The sequence below is a fragment of the Bubalus kerabau genome, chromosome 9 (genome assembly GCF_029407905.1).
Source record: "Bubalus kerabau isolate K-KA32 ecotype Philippines breed swamp buffalo chromosome 9, PCC_UOA_SB_1v2, whole genome shotgun sequence".
In the NCBI taxonomy this organism is placed as follows: domain Eukaryota; kingdom Metazoa; phylum Chordata; class Mammalia; order Artiodactyla; family Bovidae; genus Bubalus; species Bubalus kerabau.
The window spans coordinates 89,640,144-89,661,800 of record NC_073632.1 but is presented as its reverse complement, the minus strand read 5'-3'; the positions used below and the strand labels follow the sequence as shown (position 1 = coordinate 89,661,800).

Below are 21,657 nucleotides of genomic sequence, written 5' to 3'. Positions count from 1 at the left end.
AACATTTGGCTTACGAGTGAAGGACTGATGTGACTGGGAGTCACCTTTGTGTTTTATAGCTTGTAGGTATCTGCAGTTCTTATGCAACATTGTTCTTTACAGCAAGGGACTTTACTTTAACTACCAGACACATCCACAGCTGAGGGTCTTTCCCGCTTTGGCCCAGCCACTTCATTCTTCCTTGTTTTAGCCCCTAAGTCACTGCCTGCCAGGCTTCTCTGTTCATGGGATTTCCCAGGCAAGAATACTGGAGTGGGTTGCCATTTCCTCCTCCAGTGCATCCTCCCCACACAGGGAGATACGAACGGGCATCTCCTGCATTGGCAGGTGGAATCTTTACCACTGAGCCACTAGGGAAGCCCTATCTATATGTATGCGTGCGTGCATGCTAATTCACTTGAATTGTGTGGGACTCTGCGACCCTATGGACTGTGGTCCACCAGCCTCCTCTGTCCATAGGATTCTCCAGGCAAGCATACTGGAGTGGGTTTCCATGCCCTTCTTCAGGTGATCTTCCCGACCCATGGATTGATCCCACATTTCTTATGTTTCCTGCATTGGCAGGTAGGTTCTTTACCACTAGTGCCACCTGAGATCCCCTTAGCAAAGATAAAGATTGTTAAATAAGTAAAATACATACTTATAAAAAAAATACATTGACACATTAATGACGAATTTCTGCCTTGAGTTTCAGAATATTTTTTGGATCTTTTTCTGCATTTTATTTATTTTTTTATTTAAGAATACTAATACAGTTATGTAAAGTTTAAAAATAAAATAAAATTTAAAAAAAAGAATAATTTCTGTATTTTACTATTTACTGTTGAGACATCTAACAGTTATTATTTACCACTATTTATTGTTGTTATCTCTTTATTTAAACTTATAGCATATGTAGTATCCATCACCTGAAAATGTTCCTTTACTTATGAAAGTTCAAGCAATCAGATAGCCTCAGTCTACTTGCAGAAAAATAAAGGCCAATAAGAAGCAAAAAAAAAAAAAAGATTGTTAAATAAGGGCAGTCAATTTATAAGCTTTGAGACCAACTCTAAGTGTTGTCTATTCTGTGTCTATTTCAGCAGTGGTGAGCATCTTCACTCTTGTACATCATAACACTTTTTTAATGATATAAATCATGCTTTAATTTTTTATCTTAAAAACATAAAAATTGAACCTGCTTAAAGTAAAACAACAAAATGAACAAAGATCAAAATCTAATAAGGAAGTATAAAATTTGGAAGTTGAAATTTCCTTGCTTTTATGCCCAATATCCAGAGAAGGCAATGGCACCCCACTCCAGTACTCTTGCCTGGAAAATCCCACGGACGGAGGAGCCTGGTAGGTTGCAGTCCATGGGGTCGCTAAGAGTCGGACACGACTGAGCGACTTGACTTTTACTTTTCACTTTCATGCACTGGAGAAGGAAATGGCAACCCACTCCAGTGTTCTTGCCTGGAGAATCCCAGGGACGGGGGAGCCTGGTGGGCTGCCGTCTCTGGGGTCGCACAGAGTCGGACACGACTGAAGCAACTTAGCAGCAGCAGCATGCCCAATATCACCAATACATACTTTAATTTGAGTGTTTGTTTGAGACTCAGTGCTTAAAAATATTTTGGGGGAAAATCCCAAAATACAAGCTAATGAACCATATTGAGTAAAAGAGATCAGGAAATTGTTAAGTGTGGCTCAGCTGGTAAAAAATCCGCCTGCAATGCGGGAGACCTGGGTTCCATCCCTAGGTTGAGAAGATCCTCTGGAGAAGGGAAAGGCTACCCACTCCAGTATTCTGGCCTGGAGAGTTCCATGGAGTGTATAGTCCATGGGTCGCAAAGAGTCGGACATGACTGAGCGACTTTCACTGACTGACTGATGTGATTTTAATAAGTAGGAGTGAGCAGAAAGAAGATATTTATCTATGCGGGAATCACATGGCAAAAGCCAAAGGAAGAATCAGAAGTAAAAGACGTTCAATTTTTCCCAATATCGCTAGTGGTAAATGTTGTTAACAAAACTGCTTTTTGAAAAAAGTTTTATATGGAAAATTTCAATCGTACACAAGCCTACTAGCAATAATATAACACACTTCCATATACCCATCACACAGCAGCAATATTTGCCCATTTTTAATAGCTTTTTGAAATAAGTTGGCAGCTCAAGCAGAATTTCCATGCTTTTATAAGGGTGGTTCTGATCAATTCCCTGTTTAGCAAGGCAAAATAATGTTCTATGTGTCCATATTTTTTCCAGTGAAGTGAAAAACTTTCATTATTAATACTGTATATATGCCAAAATAATGAACATTTTGCCCTTTTATACAAGATTTTGTAGCTAGAAAGATTTCTTTCTATTATATAATTTGCAAGAAACAGGAGAAAAGTAGTAGCATTTAATGGCTACTCAATCTATCAGGGATCTTGATCTCAAAAGCTTGCCTCAAGTTGAAGTAATTAATTTCACAACACCACTAATGGAATGCTGACAACTTGGATTCAGTGATAAATGGAAAATGGTGAAATATTAACCATGGATTCCCATCTGCCATGACCATTAGTTACATAAATTAAGCAAAGTTTTATTCCATAGTGGTGATTTTTAATACAACAAGTTACCTGCTTAAAATGCCATTTCTGCTTTTTGATGACAAAGATCAATACCAGACCTTCTCACTGAGGGGAAAGTGACTCCAAGAAGCACAGTTGAGAGGCAGAAAAAAGAACCAGGCTGGACCAAAACTATGCCTTCCCTGGCCTGAATTACCTGATACCTAAATATTTCCTCATTTTGAATAAAATTTAAAGACAAAGCACAAGTTGGTGGGGGTGAGGGGATTGCAATATATAGTAGATAATGAGTTAACATACTTACTATATTAAAAACTCTTGCCCCTCCAAACCAAAAAAAAAAAAAAAAACACCCCAGAAAAACCACCTTCCCTAGCAAAGACAATGAAAAGGCAATTCATATAAGAAGAAATATAAGTGCCAGAGAACATGGAGATAGTTAGTAGGTATCAGGTACTTATTGTAATGCCAGTAAGCATGTTCTAAGCACTTCTCACGTGATACTGTCTTTAATCTTCACACGGACTTCATGAAGTAGGTATTGTCATTATCAGAGTTGGTAAGTGAGTTTAGGGAGATGAAGGAACATACCCAAGGTCACAAGTAAGTGACTAGTTCAGCTCTAGAGTGGCCCTGCTTAATCACTACCTTCAATTATTTCCAGCAGGTATAAAAAAGTGAGGCATGAGGGACTTTACTATCAAAACAAGGAAATGCAAGTTAAACCATTGAAATTTTTTTTGGTCATCAAGCTGGCAAGAATTTTAAAAAAATAATAATTTAGGGACTTCCTTGGCAGTCCAGTGGTTGAGATTTGAACTCCCAGTGCAGGGGGCTTGGGTTCAATCTTTGGTTGGAGAACTAAGATCCTGCATGCCACAGGGCAGGATGAAGGGCAGTTGAATAATATGTATTAAAAGCTTTTAAAATGTGTTCTTGTTTTAGGTACATTTATTCTAAGCATATATTCAGAGTTATATGAAGCTCATCACTGTAAATAATTTCATCACCAGTTTTCACAGGAATTCAAAAATAATTTAAAGGTGCAAAAATGAGATAGTGATGGCTACATAATCACCGAGTTTAGAAGGCTATCTAATGGGATGAAAAGCATAAATATCATTTTAGATAGAAAAAATCTGTAAAGGGAAGAGAATGAGCAGTGCTGTCATGCAAACGTCTTGAAATAAAGGTTTGAATAATACACATCAAAACGTTCAGTTCAGTTCAGTCGCTCAGTCGTGTCCGGCTCTTTGTGACCCCATGAATTGCAGCACGCCAGGCCTCCCTGTCCATCACCAACTCCTGGAGTTCACTCAAACTCACATCCATCGAGTTGGTGATGCCATCCCGCCATCTCATCCTCTGTCGTCCCCTTTTCCTCTTGCCCCCAATCCCTCCCAGCATCAGAGTCTTTTCCAGTGAGTCAACTCTTCGCATGAGGTGGCCAAAGTACTGGAGTTTCAGCTTTAGCATCATTCCCTTCAAAGAAATCCCAGGGCTGATTTCCTTCAGAATGGACTGGTTGGACCTCCTTGCAGTCCAAGAGACTCTCAAGAGTCTTCTCCAACACCACAATTCAAAAGCATCAATTCTTCAGCACTCAGCTTTCATCAAAATGTAGTTTTCTTCAAATTGTGGAATTATAAATCACTTTAATTACTTCCTTGTGCTCTTCTCTATTTTCCAACATTTTTATAATGTCCTGTAGATTTATCAATTAGATAAAACCCCACAAAACCATAAGTATTTGTTTAAAAGACTAACTCCTTTAAGATGTATGCATTACAATCAGGTTACCACCTTATGTGACACGAGGAAAGTACATGAGTTGGCTAGTATGGAGTTGAGCTTTATTTATCTGCTTAAGTTAGCAGCCAACATATTCTACTCTGCAAGTGTATAATTAATAATTGTTGAAGATAGATACAGATAGAATAAAATATAAATAACTTTTTTTTACATAAATAGAACAGAGAATGAATAATTTTTGAAGGACAAGACAAGAAATGGTGATGGATGCAAGGAAGGCTTGGGAAGCACTACCACAGAAGGTAAGGGGTAGTTAAAGGACAGCATCACACACCGGAACGTTAGGGACCTGCTTATTGGTCTGTGCTAGTCGTAGACAAGTCCCAGGTCCAGTACTGCTCTCCTGAAGCCCTGAAAAAGCTATCATTTCATTCACAATAGGACGAGCAAAGTGCACTGCAATTATATAGAAAGTGGCCTCTGAAGATGTTCAGAGATAGTCATTCCTTCCCAAGACCTACCAACGTGAAGCCATGGATCCTAAATGAGATGAAGGTCTAAGTTCACTTGAAGGCGCAAGTCTACAAACTGGTCAGGAGAGAGGCAGGACGTGGAAGCCGGAGATTCTCTAGGAGGTGTACACAAGGAAGTGGCCTTCAGTGCCTTCCTGCCCACCTTTCTTGACCCAGCTCAGCCCCAAGTGAGCTGGTCCCACTGATCTAAAAGGTTTCCTGGTTGCCAAGGTGCAAACATTAGGAAAACTACAACAGAAAGTCAACCAAGAGGCTACTACTTCTAACAATATTCCCTAAACGGTTTAAATGTACTCCTTACTGCAGCTATACCAGAATACAGAAGTAGGCACAGAAAGAAAATCAATATAAGCCACATACCCAATAGCTTGGTTCTATACTGTGACAGCTGAAAAAGGGAACCACAGTAAATGAGAAAGAAAAGTCCAACAATTCTATTGACACTCCTGTCTCATTATGATAAAGGATAAGGTAATAAACTTTGGTAAACTATTCATAAAGTTGTTCAAATCAGTTCAATTCAGTTCGGTCAGTCATGTCTGACTCTGTGACCCCATGGACTGCAGCACACCAAGCTTCCCTGTCCATCACCAACTCCTGGAGCTTACTCAAACTCATGTCCATCGAGTCGGTGATGTCATCTAATCATCTCATCCTCTGTTGTCCCCTTCGCCTTCTGCCTTCAATCTTTCCCAGCTTCAAGGTCTTTTCCAATGAGTCAGTTCTTTGCATGAGGTGGTCAAAGTGTTGGAGCTTCAGCTTCAGCATCAGTCCTTCCAATGAATATTCAGGACTGATTTCCTTTAGGATTGACTGGTTTGATCTCCCTGCTTTTTTTGTTTGTTTGTTTTTTAAGGCACAGCGAGGTTTATTTGGCTCAGGAATTGAAAAGCAGAAGCAGTAGTACAACACATCTCTGGAAACACTTAGCTGTGCCGTGCTGGTCATCATAACTTTGCTTTTTTGGACAAGAAGTTCACGATGGCAATCATGCACTTGTCTGACAGCTACCTCTCTCTCAGGACACTGCTTTCTTCCACATTAACCGCGTGTAACTTTTCTTTCTCCTCGTTTCCGATGATCTGCTTGGAAATTCTCATGGCATTTGGGGGGAGTTTTGAAAATGATTTCAAACTGGCCAAAACTTCTTTCTGAAAAGTGCTGTCAGGAAAAACTTCAGTAACAAGTCCTTTGTTACTTTGGTAACAAGTCCAAGGGACTCTCAAGAGTTTTCTCCAACACCGCAGTTCAAAAGCATCAGTTCTTTGGTGCTCAGCTCTCTTTACAGTCCAACTCTCACATCCACACATGACTACTGGAGAAGCAATAGCTTTGACTAGATGGACCTTTGTTGGCAAAGTCATGTCTCTGCTTTTTAATATGCTAAGTTTTTCATAGCTTTTCTTCCAAGGAGCAAGCATCTTTTAATAAATCCTGCTTTTTTGATTATCATGGAGATGAAGAATTCAAAAGAAAATTTACAACCAGCTACTAGAAATCTGCTTCTGCCTTCTAATTTTCTTTTCAGGCACGCAGGTCATCTGTTCTGAGACCTTGAATCCACAGGGAAGTTTTGGGAAATTCTGTCAGCCTCCTTTCACAGGGCAATGTGATTTGATGTAAGAGAAAATAGATGATGGTAGCTCAGTGATTCTCAGACTTTAGGAGGCAACAGCATCTTCTGAAAAGCTGAAAACATGGAGTACTGATGCTTGGGACCCTGGGGGTTCTGACTCAGAGGGTCTAGGATTCCCTCTGGGTGATTTTAATGCTCACTCAAATTTCGGATGGACTCCACAGGTACTTATGGCAGCTTTTTATTCATGCCATCTTGGACAACTTATAATAGCTCCCAGGTTGGGGCATCTTGATAAACAAGCAACTGCTAAGGAAGGATGCAGAAAGATGGGGAAAGGAAGATTCAGAAAGTAGGTTTCTACCTACCTCAGAAGATCAATGAGTGATAACTGCATAAGTAACCCAATATACAGGATGCTACAGAGAATAACCTAGGCTTCCCTGGTGGCTCAGTGGCAAAGAATCTGCCTACCAATGCAGGAGATGTGGGTTCGATCCTTGGGTCAGGAAGATTCCCTGGAGAAGGAAATGGCAACCCATTCTAGTACTCTTGCCTGGGAAATCCCATGGACAGCGGAGCCTGGCAGGCTACATTCCGTGGGGTTGCAAAGAGTCAGACAGACTCATTGACTAACAAAACAACCAACCAACAAAGAATACCCATGAAAGCATTATTCCCTAGTTGCTTCTAAGGGAATTAGTTATAAACACAATACATAGTCATATCTCTGAGCATAAGAGATGTTATCTTTCATGTGCCTACTTACTCTAAGGGGAACAAAACCTACAAAGTTATTGGCTGAATTGTCTCACCTCCTCCCAGCCCCCTTGCAAATTCATATGTTGAAGCCCTAACCCCAGTATTTCAGAATATAATTCTACTTGGAGATAAAACCTTTAAAGAGAGAATTAGGTTTATAGAGATCTTTATATAATACATTAAGCAATACATATACTAAGTATATTTTGCCTACTACCCAGGGGAAAAAAACCTTTCCCCGCTTCATAGCACTATGTGAGAAACTCAGACACAGGAAGATACAATGCAGAGCAGCAGGGCAACACACAAATCATGTGAGGCTTATTATGGAGATTAACTTGTAGATTACAGGAGGAGAACCAATCCAAAAGCATGGAAGAGCCTTCCTTTCGGTGTTTACGCCAAAACGATGCTTTAGAGACTATGTGATGTGAGTTCAGAAAGTTTAGGATTCTTGTTTCAACAGGAACTGAAGTACACATTTAGACACACACACAGGGCTTGGTTATTAATAAAACTAAAAAAATCTTGCAGATATATACTCCAAATGAGCACTTTTGAGCAGGAACTTGAAATGTAGCACCCACGTTCTGCTTTTCAGATTTTATAATCTGTATCTCCTAAATCCTGACTTTATACCAATTTTTAAAATCCTGTTAAAAAAAGATGATTCCAAATCAGAATGTGTCTTTATGCTGAGGTCCACCACTGGTCCAGACAGTGCCTGGATGAGTCATATGGTAGGGACCATATGACATCTGACATCTCTGGGTGGACCCAGCCCTGTGCCACGGCACAGGGACCGATGAACTGGGTATGGGATGGGATTCCAGCCCTCCTCATGCTGGTGCTGAATACAAGTTGCACAGCCCTATGTGATCCTCCTGAAAACACCTTTCTCGACCCCCCAACCCTGTCCCTCCCACCCACCATCACCACAGACATACAGTAAGAACCAAGAAACCCCATAGGGCCTGTGTCACAGTAATTTGGCAGTTACTTTTAGGACACACCATAGTAACACCGGGCTTCCCTGGTGGTTCACCTGGTAAAGAATCTGCCTGCAATGCAGGCAGAGACCTGGGTTCAATCCCTGGGTTGGGAAGATCCCCTGGAAAAGGGAAAGGCTACCCACTCCAGTATTCTGACCTGGAGAATTCCATGGACTGTATAGTCCACGGGGTGGCAAAGACTCTGACACAACTGAGCAACTTTCACTTTCATTTTCACTAGTAACACCACCCCTAAAGAGCACGGAGTGTACTTTCCCAGCACATTGATTCAGATCCATAAATAATCATTTTATTCCAGTGAGTAAAACCTGGTGTTTTAAGCAATTTGCCTAAAGCCACAAAAGTTAATAAATATGAAACTGAGATCTGAATCCAGAAAATATGACTTGAGAGCCCTTCTGTAAACCACAAAGCTATGCTACCTTCTTTTTCCTGAGCCTTGCCCTAAAGGGTTTCTGAAATCTTTAATCTTATAGGGAACTTATTCCATCTTAGTCCACCTTAGCTGCTATAACAATATACTGGATGGCTTATAAACAGAAATTTGCTTGTAAGCATTGGAAATGTAATTCTTACAGTTCTGGAAGCTGGAAATCTGAGATCAGACTGCCAGCATGGTCAGGTTCTGTGTCTGGTAAAGCCCTGCTTCCTCATTCATAAATGGCCTTCTCACTGTAACCACACACGGCAGAGGGGCAAGCAAGCTCTCTGGGGTCTGTTGATGGGGGCACCTTTCCAGTTCACAAGGGCTCCCCACTCACTACCTAGTCACCTCCCAAAGACCCCACCTCCCAATACCATCACCCTGGGGGCTAGGATTTTAACCTATCAATTTAGGCGAAACACAAGCATCCAGACCGTAGCATTCCCTAAGTGAGGTTTTTTATTTAGAGCAACTGTTAGCTTCTAATAACCCAGCTCTTGGTGAACACAGGAAAAGATTTTCACTATTACAACCATTACCTTCTTTTCCACAATAATGTCTTCATACCAGAGTTTTCCCAACATAGTAATGTTTCAATTATTAGAGCACTCAGTCAGGTAGTCACTCATCATAACTATTTAAAGCCCACAAAATTATTAACAAGCACAGATAATTCTAACAAAGATCCACTGTGGTTATGACTGACTCAAGACTGTTGAAAGACCTTGGAGGGAGTTTTACAGTTGGGGGTGCAGAAGTGACAAGTGAGGAAATGCTAGTAGACGACCTTGTAAAGGAGAAAGTAAAGGGAGGAGAACTCCAGATTCTAGGGATAAATCATCCATACAAGTTCTCCCATGTTATCTGTATCAGCACCTACAAACATACAGTTGTTGCTGTGTTTGGCCCTGGAATGTGAAGCAAACCTTTGTCTGGAAAATACAGCAGAAACCTATGTAGAAAGAAAAAGTGATGGGGACTAAATCATTGAGTCTAGTTTGTTTAAACTTTATATTTCATACCTATTCCATGGAGCATTTTTTAAAAACAAAAGAGAAGCAGGGCCTTCCTTGGTGGTCCAGTGGTTAACGCTTCCAATGAAAGGGATGTAGGTTCAATCCTTGGTCGAAGAACTAAGATCCCACATACTGCATGTGACGTGGCTAAAATTTTTTTAATTTTTTTTACAAAAGAGACATCAATAGTGTTTCCAGAATTATTAATGATCTTTTCTATTCCAATTCATAGGGCTTCCCTGATAGCTTAGTTGGTAAAGAATCCACCTGTAATGCAGGAGACCCCAGTTCAACTCCTGGGTTGGGAAGATCCCCTGGAGAAGGGATAGGCTACCCACTCCAATATTCTTGGGCTTTCTTTGTGGCTCAGCTGGTAAATAATCCACCAACAGTGTGGGAGACCTGGGTTTGATCCCTGGGTTGGGAAAATCCCCTAGAGAAGTATTCTGGCCTGGAGAATTCCATGGACTGTATAGTCATGAAAGAGTCAGACATGACTGAGCAATTTTCACTTATCCCACTTATTTCAATTCATAATAGTAGTTAAGGACAATCCCACAGAACCTTTACATTTCTTTTTCTGTCCCTCTTCCTCTTAAAGCCCTATTAACCATTGATCCTAATACTGTTGGCTGGTTCTTCCTCTTTAATTCTCCAAGGAAACAAACTATTATTTTGGCTGACTCTTTTGGGGGAGGAGCTCACAAACCAGGGATCAAACCCGTGCTCCCTGCAAGTGGAAGCAAGAAGTCCCTTGGCTGACATTTTTTACCCAAATGCAAAAAAATCTCAGTTATTCAACATCATCAGTGCATGAGGTTTTTTGTGTAAGTGACTTTTACCTAACTGAAGTTTCTTCCTTCAAATGTGAAAAATATCACTCCTTTTTTTTGGAAGTTCAGTTTAGTCACTCAGTCATGTCCGATTCTTTGCAACCCCATGGACTACAGCACGCCAGGCTTCCCTGTCCATCCCAAGTACCAGAGTTACTCAAACTCATGTCAATCAAGTCAGTGATGCTCTTCTAAACTGCACTGATATAGTTCACTGTTTCCTTAAAGACAGGGAACTGAATACAATTTATTGGTGACTCAGATTATCATTACTAAAATCCCTGAATTGTGTAATGATGCACTTTTGTTTTAAAACGTTTCTCTTTCCGCACGGTTACAATGTCAGAGTTCATCTCCGTTACTTCCCTATACTGCTACTGACATTCCTCTCACTTCCCACACAGGTTGTATCAGGCCAAGAAATTACATAAAAACCAAGCATTTAACAATGGAAGCTATGAGTGGGTCAGCAGCCCTCTAGGGTCAAACCTAAGCACAGCAGGGAAGGAAACGCTAGTGCCTGTGGCAAACCGAGTGGCCAGTGCGACCCGGCCTTTGTAGCGGACACTGATATATACCCATCAACAAGACTCATGATAATTATGAAAGCGTCAAATTGTTAGGTTATTGCCATGATGTGATTGACCATCAATTCATAATCTACTTTCTTAACCTGACTTCCTATAGGGCCCATTTTCCCCTCCCAAATATGCACATACTCTTGTGAAAGGTTGAAAAAATTTTACTACACATTCTTTGCATGTCCTCTAACCAAGAAGTATAGACTACTTCCCAACTCCTTGAATTTGGAGTGTGGCCATGAGACTGGAACTTGCTCTGGCTAATGAGACAGTAGTAAATACAATGCAAGCACAGGCTTGAAAAGCACATCTGCAAAAGAGCTTGTTACTGGGGACCCTGATATCAAACATATGAAAAAGCCTCGACTTGCCTAAAGAATAAGACCCAGGAGTCTTAGTAATCCTGGCTGAACCCAGCCCCCAGCTAATCCATCAAGTGACTGCAGCTACACAAATGAGCCAGGAGACAACCAATAGAAAACCGATGAGCCAACTGATAGAACTGTAAGAAATAATTAATCATTGAAGCTTAAGAGTGAAAGTGAAGTCGCTCAGTCACGTCCATCTCTTTGAAATCCATGGACTATAGCCTACTAGGCTTCTCCGTCCATGGGACTTTCCAGGCAAGAGTATCAGAGTGCGTTGCCATTTCCTTCTCCAGGGGATCTTCCTAACCCAGGGATAGAATCCGGGGCTCCCGCATTGCAGGCAGACACTTGACCCTCCGAGCCACCAGGGAAGCCCATTGCTGCTTAAGCCATTAAGATATGTGGCAGTTTCTTAAGCCACAAAAACTAACTGATAGAGAAATTGTTACCTACAAGCAGCACGTTGCCATGACAGGCTTAAAACATGCAGCATCAGCTTTGGGAGCAAACAGCAGGTGAAAAGCAGAGAGGTAGCCAATAGCAAAAACCAGGAAAATGGCAGGCAAACTCTCAGTGGAGGCTGGATAGTGATGAGGAAACTGTACAGTTCAGTTCAGTTGCTCAGTCGTGTCTGACTCTTTGCGACCCATGAACTGCAGCATGCCAGGCCTCCCTGTCCATCACCAACTCCCAGAGTCCACCCAAACCCATGTCTATCGAGTCAGTGATGCCATCCAGCCATCTCATCTTCTGTCGTCCCCCTTTCCTCCTGCCCTCAATCTTTCCCAGCATCAGGGTCTTTTCCGATGAGTCAACTCTTCGCATCAAGTAGCCAAAGTATTGGAGTTTCAGCTTCAACATCAGTCCTTCCAATGAACACCCAGGACTGATCTCCTTTAGGATGGACTGGTTGGATCTCCTTGCAGTCCAAGGGACTCTCAAGAGTCTTCTCCAACACCACAGTTCAAAAGCATCAATTCTTCTGCGCTCAGCTTTCTTTATAGTCCAACTCTCACATCCATACATGACCACTGGAAAAATCATAGCCTTGACTAAACGGACCTTTGTTGGCAAAGTAATGTCTCTGCTCTTGAATATGCTGTCTAGGTTGGTCACAACTTTCCTTCTAAGGAGCAAGCGTCTCTTAATTTCATGGCTGCAAGCACCATCTGCGGTGATTTTGGAGCCCAGAAAAATAAAGTCAGCCATTGTTTCCACTGTTTCCCCATCTATTTGCCATGAAGTGATGGGACTGGATGCCATGATCTTAGTTTTCTGAATGTTGATCTTTAAGCCAACTTTTTCACTCTCTTCTTTCACTTTCATCAAGAGGCTCTTTAGTTCTTCTTCATTTTCTGCCATAAGGGTGGTGTCATCTGCATATCTGAGGTTATTGATATTTATCCCGGCAATCTTGATTCCAGCTTGTGCTTCTTCCAGACCAGCATTTCTCATGATGTACTCTGCATAGAAGTTAAATAAGCAGGGTGACAATATACAGCCTTGATGTACTCCTTTTCCTATTTAGAACCAGTCTGTTGTTCCATGTCCAGTTCTAGCTACAAGGCAAAAAGGCAACCCACATTCTTTAGCAGCAAAACAACTGGTAAAAGTGATGCCTGCAGAAGCATAAAGGACAGAAAATGTACACAATGAATTTTGAATCTAGCTGCCAAGTTCTCCAGGCAGAAGCTTGGAAGCATTCATTGAGTGTTTCTAGCTGCATAGAAGGTTCCGCAAAGGATGGATGGGCTGCAAAATGATTTATCCAGTTAATAAGCATTATTTTGAGAAAATAGAGAAGAACCAGAACTCATGATATTGGAAAAGAAAATCTTTTATATCTCCAGTCTCTTCAGCTGGAAGACAAGCTTCTTAGAGCAAGAAATGGCCTCAGAGAGAAGACTTTTGTAAAATTTAACGTGATGCCTTGTAGCCCTTCTCAGCTGGACAAGAGGGGCTCTGAGACTCCTAGAGGCACTGTCTCATAGCAGTCTGACACTCAGCCCAGAGTCAAGGGAGGTCTGTCTGACTTGGAAAAAAAAAAAAAAAGAAGAAGAACTGTGGCTGTGGATTTTAGGGGCATGGACTCTTTGGGATTTTAAGGAAATCCTCAAAGTTTTTAAGCGAGTTTTACTGACAAACATGGGCTTCCTAGGTGGCGCTAGTGGTAAAGAACCTACCAGCCAAAGCAGGAAACATAAGAAAAGGTGGGTTGGGAAGATCCCCTGGAGGAGGGCATGGCAACCCAATCCAGTATTCTTGACTGGAGAATCCCACGGACAGAGGAGCCTGGCAGGCTATGGTCCATAGCGTCAGACAGAGTTAGACACAACTGAAGCGACTTAGCATGCATGCCTGCAATGACAAGCACAAAAATATGATCTAAAGGATACAGAGATCATTCAAAGGAAAAGAGGCCTCTAGAAGCTTGGGTTTTTACAAGAATGAGGCCACAGAAATTATTTAGAAGCAAACATAAGCCATCTCTTATGGAAAAAGGAAGAATGTTTCAGAGGATGGAGCCGAGGGCAGTAGAGAGACACAAGTGAACCATTCCCGAGGAAGAGAACTGGGTCCTAATCAAGGAACCTCCACTGGCCCAGGAGTGGGGGGCACCTAACCACACGGGCCTGAGTTGCTGTGGACTGCTGAGTGCTGCCTGTATTCTGTTTCTGTAGTTTTGAGGGGTTATCTTTTGCCTTTTCACCATTATGTGTTGGGTGTGTATAAGGAGATAATTTGTCCATGATAAGTAAAAACTATGATAACTATTGATAGATAACTAAAATATATGTTATCATATATACTGTGTATGTATCATATCTATATGCAATATAGATACAATATATGATCGTAAAAAGTTATCTAGTTATCGGATCCACATCTAGATCCATAGATCCAGATCCTCTTGACCCAACTAGATCAAGAGGATCCATATCTGATGTGCTGTATCTGAGGGGGCTTGCCTGTGCCCAGAAGTGATGCAGATCATGGACAGGCCTCTGGACTTCAGAGGCTGATGCCTGAATGCGATAAGGCTTCTTCAAATTCTATGATAGGAGTGAATGTATCTTTCTTATAACAGAAATGTGAGTAATTTTTACCAAAGGCAGACTATATTTGATTGCACACACACAAAAAAAGGCCACAAATTCTTAGCAGTACCTCCTGATCAAGAAGTGGTATTGACAGAAAAGACATGCCCTGTTAATAAAAGTTCATCACCCTCAGTATTCTGGAGGAGTGAGGTAAAGCTTCATTGAGAGTAATCGGCTGGCTTCTCAGCAGTCACAACTCACAGGGAGGGCAGAGGGCTAGGAAACTCACAGCCCTGACAATAAATGGGGTCTGCATAGAAGAGCAGGTACAACAGAACGAGAGAGCACATGGAAGAAGAGGAACCAGCCTGTGTTGAGCAGAGGCCAACACATCAATTGGACCTGTCTGGCAAAGTGTTCTTAACAGTTCTTCAGTGAGGGGGCACCAAAAGCTGGCAATCTATGTACTTGTATGTATACATGCTTATATTATTTGTATTAAAACAGAAAGTATCATTCTCAAAAAAAACCCCAAAAACGTAGTGTCAATTTCCCTACACTTTCAATCTGGGTTTGGCCATGAGACTTTAACAGACAGGACAATAGAAAACATGATGCCAGCAGATGCTTGAGTAGCACTAGCAGACTGAGGCTTGTGCCCTGTTAGTACCAAGAACACCAAAGCCTCATGTCAGGAAGCTCAGACTAGCCTCCTGGAAGATAATGACCACATGGAGAGAGAGGCCAGCCCCCGCAGGTGACCCACCCCTACATCTGTATGACCGACCTCAAAGTGAACCCACTGGAAGAACTAATCAGAATTTACTTTCTGCCAGGTACTATTGTAGAAGCTTTACATATTGTGGATTATCTCATTTAATCTTCAAAATGATGAGAAATAACAATGGTAATTTGGGAGTATTTTGTTATACTGACAGAGCTAACTGATACACCCCTCTTTAGGTTTCTCTATACCCCCAAATTTGTCTTCTTCTTAAAGATCACCTAGGAGGATGATGTGACTCACAGATAAATCATAATTCTTCAAAAGTAAAGGCTGCTGCACTTAAACCAAAGTTCATTGCTACAATTTAAACACACAAACATAAGAAACATGTACCAAATCCTTGTCCTGTTGATCATGGCCTAATTACACACCTGGGTTTTGACAATCTACATTTACAACTTCCTGTTCATACTGTATACACACATTAATGTAAAGCATACACATAAAAGGAGCATGTGTTTCTTAACAAGTCTGAGAACAGCCTTCCTTTCCTTTTGAGGATTGTGGTCATAAGCATGGTAAGGAGAAAAAAAATGATGCTAAAAAAAGACTATCTCACACACAAGCAGCCTCCACAAGAAAGACTGCAGAAGCTGTTTGATAATGCAGTATGCTAAATCGAGGTTCTTGAGGAGTGGGGGCAGGACAGCACAGAGAGGCTAGGCAGCTTTAACTCTGGCTGAGTTTCAGTCTGTTAAGAGGTTCTGAGAACTTGAAAAGCCAGCTTTGAAATGGAGGTAGATAGTTTAAGTGTATCATCCACTTTAAGTGTATTGTCCAAATCAGTAAAGTAAACACCAGGTAGGCAAAATGCAACCTCCAAACATGATTCTCCTGCCATGTTCCAGTCCTTCGTCACCCAAGACTGAACCAGAGACATTTCTTGCTGACTAAAAGGAATAAAAATTAGTGTGACGTGAACCAGGTTCCTAAGGAGCACTGGATTAAGGCCTTACTAGTCTTTCAGAGTGTTTAAGGCAATTAGGATACTGCTTCCCAGTTGTAGAATCTGCTTAGAATGCCATACCCACTCAGGGCAGTGGAAGAGCGTGGCAAAGTGTTCAGCCTGGGGAGAGAACTCTGCTGCCATTGGGAGTAGCCTGGGCTTCCTCACTGGTTTCAGGGTTCCTGGCAGTAAGAGAGGGCAATTCCTAACAGAGAAGTGCTTTGCAAATGTCTGCTGATGTCACGTTTCCTTATATTCACCTCCTCTCTGTCTTATCTTCCACATGTATAAATACCGACTGCAGAAGGTGAGGAAGAGAATTAAATGAGATAATCCAAGCTGGGTAGGAGAGGGTGGGACGAATTGAGAGAGTAGCGTTGGTGGCTCAGACGTTAAGGAGTCTGCCTGCAACGCAGGAGACCCCGGTTCAATCCCTGGATGGGGAAGATCCCCTGGAGAAGGAAATGGCAACCCATTCCAGTATTCTTGCCTGGAAAATCCAAAGGATGGAGGAGCCTGGCAGGCTACAGTCCATGGGGTCACAAAGAGTGAGACACAACTGAGTGGACACTATCACATGTAAAATAAACAGCTAGTGGGAAGTTGCTGTGTAACACAGGGAGCTCAGCCTGGTACTCTGTGATGACCCAGAGGGGTGGGATGAGGAGGTGGTGAGAGAGAGGCTCTAGAGGGCGGGGATATGTATACACTAGTGGCTGATTCACTTACTGTATGGCAGAAACCAACACAGCATTGTAAAGTAATTATCTTCCAGTTAAAAAAAAAAGGTCTTAGAAGATTGTCCAGCAGAGAGTAAGCACTCTGTATATGCGCTCTATTATCATCTATTCTGTGATTTTAATTCACTCAAAAACTAATGCAGATTCAGTAACTATCAGTGTAAATAGTTCATTGGCTGATTTACCACGAACAGTTTATTACTAACATCTTGTTACTCATATCATAATCATAAGTGAACTCTAATACCCATGGGTCAGCAGATTATTTAAGGTTTTCTTTGTAAAAGTCTCTCTCCTTTTCTCTGATTATGAAAGCAACCCTTGCTCTTTGAAAAGATAAAGAAGAAATAATCCAATGATACAGAATTGTTTTACATAGAAAGTAAAAAACGTCTCATCATTTAATACCACTATATATAATAACTAGGACTTCCCTGGTAGCTCAGCCGTAAAGAATCCACCTGCCAGTACAGGAGACACAGGTTCAATCCCTGGTCCAGGAAGATCCCCTGGAGAAGGAGATGGTAACCCACTCCAGTATTCTTGACTGGAGAACCTCATAGACAGAGAAACCTGAAGGGCTACAGTCCATGGGGTTGCAAAAAGTAGGATATGACTTAGCAAATGAACAACAACAATAGCAATATGTAATAACTGTAAAATAACCAATGATTAAAATCTAATACATAGTCTTCCAGATTCTTTTCTATTCAAGAAGGCTGTGAATACTTAACAGTATCCAGAAGAACTGACCCTGATTACAAACTATGGAACATTTTTCGGGTAAACTGCAAGAGTTCTCTAGGGGTTTATTCTCGCCAGGGGACCACTGTACTTTCCACCACCAACATTTTTGTGCAGGTGACATCAGGTAAAAAAGGAACACCGAGGAGCAACCTAGAAAAGGAAAGGAAATTCTTTTAAAAAAGAGAGGGGACTTCCTTGGCGGTTCAGTGGTTAACACTTCACCTTCCAACACAGGGGGTGCAGGTTCGATCCCTGGTGGGGAGGATAAGATCTCACAAGCCTCGAGGCAAAAAATAAATAAATAAAACACCATAAAACAGAAGCAGTATTTTTACAAATTCAATAAAGACTTAATTAAAAAAAAAAAAAAAAGAATGAGAGAATCCTTGTGTTTTATTTTCATGTTCAAGAATCCCAAAGCGGGATACTGAGGACTGGTATCTTCAGGATTCAGTGGTTATAAAGTCAGTGGACAGGCTTTCTTTCAGGAACAGATGAACAATTTTAATTCAATAAACACCCTGCAAACGCCTCCCCCATAAATGTCTATAGAGATAAGCCCTGTTCCCCACCCCACCCCACCAGGTTTGTTGTTGGTCGGGGAGGGGTTTGTTTTACTTTCCAAGTGCATTCACGGAAGAGTCTAGCTCATCAGCTAACTGCCTCGTCCTGAAAACAAATGAGGTGTGGGAGAATGAATGCTCCCCTAGGTGTCTGAGGCCTTCCTGTTTCTAACTCTAGCTGTATAAAGTGGATGGAGACATTTCATACCTCTGAGTGTCAGTTTCTCCATTGGTACAATGGTAATGACACTACCTATAAAGGTCTCTTTTTCTGACAATTAAATGAGGTTTAAAATGTATATAAAAGCACTCTGTAAATTTTTAAGTATTTTACAATCATGATATTGCGTGCTCAGCTGCTTCAGTCATGTCCAACTCTTTGCAACCCTATGGATTGTAGCCCGCCAGGCTTCTCTATCCACAGGATTCTCCAGGCAAGAATACTGGAGGGGGTTGCCATGCCCTCCTCCAGGGGAATCTTCCCCACCCAGGAATCAAACTCTTGTCTCTTCCATCTCCAGCACTGCCAGATGGGTTCTTTACCACAGGCGTCACCTGGGAAACCCACAACATGATATTAGGAGTTATGGCTTTGCACATTTTCCATCCATAATCAGTTTATTTCATGAGGTAGTTTATTCAAAATACTTCAAGTACTATTCCTTAAGAAACCCATACAGACCAAGTGATTTTAAATGATCCTATAAAACCAAACAACTATTCTGAAATCAGTATAACTCAGGTGACAGAATATTAATGCCCTAGATTCAACATTAAAAAAACTAAGATCATGGCATCTGGTCCCATTACTTCATGGCAAATAGAAGGGGAAAAAAATGGAAACAGTGACAGACTTTATTTTTTGGGCTCCAAAATCACTGCAGATGATGACTGCAGCATGAAATTAAGATGCTTGCTCCCTGGAAGGAAAGCTATGGCAAACCTAGATAGTGTGTTTAAAAGCAGAAACCACTTTGCTGACAAAGGTTGATATAGTCAAAGCTGTGGTTTTTCCAGTAGTCATGTATGGATGTGATAGCTGAACCATAAAGAAGGCTGAGAGCCAAAAAATTGATGCTTTCGAATTGTGGTGCTGGAGAAGACTCTTGAGAGTCCCTTGGACAGCAAGGAGATCAAAGCAGTCAATCCAAAAGGAAATCAACCCTGAATATTCACTGGAAGGACTGATGCTGAAGCTGAAGCTCCAATACATTGGCCACCTAGGTGAAGAGGTGACTCATTGTAAAAGACCTTGCTGCTGGGAAAGACTGAAGGCAAAAGGAGAAGGGGGCAGCAGAGAATGAGATGGTTAGACAGCATCACTGACTCAATGGACATGAAATTGAGCAAACTCCAGGAGACAGTCCATGGGATAGCAGAGAGTTGGATACGACTGAGTGACTAACACACACACACACACACACACACACACACACACACGTTTAAACAAGATCTATATTCTGAGTAAAATGGCAAATTGAACATTACTTTTTCTTTCTTCCAAAATTCCACTAAAGGAACTTTGGAAAAGGCATATACCAACAAGATAAAGAACAAGATAGAAGAAAGCAGCAACAAAATTTCAGAATGTGTAAAGCAAATGGGCCAATGGTAACTAACGCAGCAGATGCAAGAAAGTCGAATCCTAAGAAAAAAGTGGAGAAGACCAAGAAATGATTACCCCATAAACAAGTACTCAAAGGCTTAGGAACCAGAACTGAAAGCTGAGGACAGAAAAGGAGGCCGTGGTGGTAGGGTGATAACAAATATGTTTGGTTAGAAGCCTTCTTAAAAAGTGAGTGTAGGAATTCCTCTGGTGGTTCAGTGGGTAAAACATCAAACTCCCAGTGCAGGAGGCCTGGTCAGGGAACTAGATCCCACCTGCCACACTAAGAACTTGCATGCTGCAACTAAAAGATTTCACATGCTGCGACTAAGACCCGGCACAAAGAAATAAAAAATATTTATAAAAATATTTTTTTAAAAAAGAGGTGAGTGTATCCTACTGTGGCAGGAGGGTAGCAAGGCTAGAATCTGAACCGAGACTGGGTTAGAGATGCCCGCCTAAAGAGAAGATGTTTAAGTGAATGTCTTCACTCAGTCCAGCACACCGACCTGCGGCCTATAGGCGGGAGAATGAAGACCCTTTTCCATAAAGTAGAAAGAAAGAAAAAGAAGCAAAAAATAACAGAATAGATGGGACTTTAGGGGACCAACTGTTTAAGTTCAAATTCCAAATAATAGGAATTCCAGAGAGAAAGAAATAGATAACCTAAAAAGCATTAAAGGTCAAAACAACTTAAAACTAATGGAACAATACCTTTTAAACTTTGGAGGAAGACGTATTTTTAACCCAGACTTTAGTCAAACCATCAATCAAAGGTGAAGGTGGAATAAAGACATTTTCAGATTGACACCAAGTCTCAAAAAAATTTTTATCTCCCCTGTTCTCCTTCTCAGGAAGAAGCTGAGGAATACGTTCCACCAAAGAAAGAAATGAAGCAGAAAAATAACACAGAATAAAGACTCCTAACAAGTTCGAACAGAGGAGAGAGGCAAAGGCATCCCAGGATGACGGCAAAGGGAGACAAAGATGATGGCTAAGAACCTGGCTGAAAAGATCCTCTGTCTAGATGAGATGAGTAGGTGGCCGGAGAGATTTCTTCAGGAAGGTGAAACTGATAGAATTTCTGAGGAGTCAAAATATCTTGAGAGGAGATTTAGACCATGTGGGGTTGAGTAGGTTGTAAGTGTAAATAAAACTAACAGCAACAATAGAAAAACACAATTAACTTCTAGAAAAGCAAAAAGAAATACGTAGTTACAGGAAAGTAATCATGGCTCAGCTGTGATTGGCATTTTCATAATCATAAAATATAATAATAGAATACTGACCTAACAACGTATAATGGAATTGTGTTGGGAGAATGGGACAGGAAGAGTGTGTGTCTATGGAAAAGAGGTGTGAAAGTGAATTAAAACACCATCTTCCACACAGAGAAGTCAAGAGGCCACGCCTAAAACAAAATAGAACGCAATCAAGAAATAGTAATAGAAGTGTGTTAGAGACATGAATATACATACTAAAAGAAACAGCAAAAATAGTCGAAAGTAGCTGCCTTGGGGAAGGGGAAGTGAAATAGACTTTTTTGTCATTAGACTTTTCTTTTTATTAAATGTTTTATGGAATTAGTTCACTCTATCTACGTGTAAGTTTGATGAAATTAAAAACGAGAGAGAAAGAGACAGAAAGAAGAAAGAAGTGGGGCAGGAAGGGAGGGAGAAGAGGAGGGTGGGAGGGGAGAAAGCAGGAAGGAGAAACGAAGGCTTTCTAGAAATCCACAACACCAGTCCAAAGGGCAATGATACGAATTTATGAGTTTGGCTTGGGGTTAACCAGAAGCTCTCAAG

General features: G+C 41.3%; 1 protein-coding gene across 1 annotated transcript in view; it reads right to left on the bottom strand.

Moving 5' to 3' along the window:
- The window catches only part of STX11 (syntaxin 11), a 37,619-nt gene that overhangs the window by 2,423 nt on the left and 13,539 nt on the right, over positions 1-21,657 (bottom strand). The gene's annotated exons all lie outside the window — the stretch shown is intronic.